This window comes from Arachis stenosperma, chromosome 5 (genome assembly GCF_014773155.1).
Source record: "Arachis stenosperma cultivar V10309 chromosome 5, arast.V10309.gnm1.PFL2, whole genome shotgun sequence".
NCBI lineage: Eukaryota > Viridiplantae > Streptophyta > Magnoliopsida > Fabales > Fabaceae > Arachis > Arachis stenosperma.
This window is the reverse complement of record NC_080381.1, coordinates 38,862,950-38,865,184: the sequence shown is the minus strand read 5'-3', so window position 1 is coordinate 38,865,184 and position 2,235 is coordinate 38,862,950. Positions and strand designations below refer to the sequence as shown.

General features: G+C 43.0%; 1 non-coding gene across 1 annotated transcript; it reads left to right on the top strand.

The window, feature by feature from the left end:
* The first annotated feature begins 1,595 nt into the window (after nucleotides 1–1,595).
* LOC130984060 (small nucleolar RNA R71) lies at nucleotides 1,596–1,703 on the top strand. Its single transcript, XR_009088019.1, has one exon. It is a non-coding gene; the product is annotated as a small nucleolar RNA R71 (small nucleolar RNA).
* The last annotated feature ends 532 nt before the right edge of the window (nucleotides 1,704–2,235 follow it).

Here is a 2,235-nt window from a genome sequence, read left to right as displayed (position 1 = left end):
GGCCTCCCAACACCAAACTTAGAGTTTGACTGTGGGGGCTCTGCTTGGCTCTGTTTTGAGAGAAGCTCTTCATGCTTCCTCTCCATGATGATAGAGGGATGTCCTTGGGCCTTAAACACCAAGGATTCTTCATTCACTTGAATGATCAACTCTCCTCTGTCAACATCAATCACAGCCTTTGCTGTGGCTAGGAAGGGTCTGCCAAGGATGATGGATTCATCCATGCACTTCCCAGTCTCTAGGACTATGAAATCAGTAGGGATGTACTGGTCTTCAACTTTAACCAGAACATCCTCTACAAGTCCATGGGCTTGTTTTCTTGAGTTGTCTGCCATCTCTAATGAGATTCTTGCAGCTTGCACCTCTAAGATCCCTAATTTCTCCATTACAGAGAGGGGCATGAGGTTTACACTTGACCCTAAGTCACACAAGGCCTTCTTGAAGGTCATGGTGCCTATGGTACAAGGTATAGAAAACTTCCCAGGATCCTGCCTCTTTTGAGGCAGTTTCTGCCTAGACAAGTCATCCAGTTCTTTGGTGAGCAAGGGAGGTTCATCCTCCAAGTCTCATTTCCAAATAACTTGTCATTTAGTTTCATGATTGCTCCAAGGTATTTAGCAACTTGCTCTTCAGTAACATACTCATCCTCTTCAGAGGAAGAATACTCATCAGAGCTCATGAATGGCAGAAGTAAGTCCAATGGAATCTCTTATGGTCTCATTTTGAGCCTCAGATTCCCAAGGTTCCTCATTGAGGAACTCAGAGGAGAGTGGTGCACGCCCACTGAGGTCTTCCTCAGTGGCGTCCTCCTCCTCTCTTTCCTCTCCATATTCGGCCATATTGATGGCTTTGCACTCTCCTTTTGGATTTTCTTCTGTGTTGCTTGGAAGAGTACTTGGAGGGGGTTCAGTAACTTTCTTGCTCAGCTGTCCCACTTGTGCCTCCAAATTTCTAATGGAGGACCTTGTTTCATTCATGAAACTTTGAGTGGTTTTAATTAGATCAGAGACCATGGTTGCTAAGTCAGAGGGGTTCTGCTTAGGATTCTCTGTCTGTTGCTGAGAAGATGATGGAAAAGGTTTGCCATTGTTAAACATGTTTCTTCCACCATTATTATTAAAACCTTGTTGAGGTCTCTCTTGATTCTTCCATGAGAGATTTGGGTGATTTCTCCATGAAGAATTATAGGTGTTACCATAGGGCTCTCCTAGGTAATTCACCTCTTCCATTGAAGGGTTCTCAGGATCATAAGCTTCTTCCTCAGATGAAGCTTCCTTAGTACTGTTTGGTGCATTTTGCATTCCAGACAGACTTTGAGAAATCAAATTGACTTGTTGAGTCAATATTTTATTCTGAGCCAAAATGGCATTCAGAGTATCAATCTCAAGAACTCCTTTCTTCTGACTAGTCCCATTGTTCACAGGATTCCTTTCAGAAGTGTACATGAATTGGTTATTTGCAACCATTTCAATCAATTCTTGAGCTTCTGCAGGCGTCTTCTTCAGATGAAGAGATCCTCCAGCAGTGCTATCCAAGGACATCTTAGATAGTTCAGAGAGACCATCATAGAAAATACCTATGATGCTCCATTCAGAAAGCATGTCTGAAGGACATCTTCTGATTAATTGTTTGTATCTTTCCCAAGCTTCATAGAGGGATTCTCCATCCTTCTGTCTGAAGGTTTGGACTTCCACTCTAAGCTTACTCCATCTTTGTGGTGGAAAGAACTTTGCCAAGAAGGCATTGACTAGCTTTTCCCAAGAGTCCAGGCTTTCTTTAGGTTGAGAATTCAACCATATTCTAGCTCTGTCTCTTACAGCAAAAGGGAATAGCATCAGTCTATAGACTTCAGGGTCTACCCCATTAGTCTTGACTGTGTCACAGATTTGCAAGAATTCAGCTAAAAACTGATGAGGATCTTCCATTGGAAGTCCATGGAACTTGCAATTCTGTTGCATTAGAGAAACTAATTGAGGCTTAAGCTCAAAGTTGTTTGCTCCAATGGCAGGGATAGAGATGCTTCTCCCATAAAAATCAGGAGTAGGTGCAGTAAAGTCACCCAGCACCTTCCTTGCATTGTGTGCATTGTTGTTGTTTTCGGCTGCCATGTGTTCTTCTTCCTTGAAGAATTCGGTCAGGTGCTCTAAAGAGAGTTGTGCTTTGGCTTCTCTTAGCTTTCTCTTCAAGGTCCTTTCAGGTTCAGGATCAGCCTCAACAAGAATGCCTTTGTCTTTG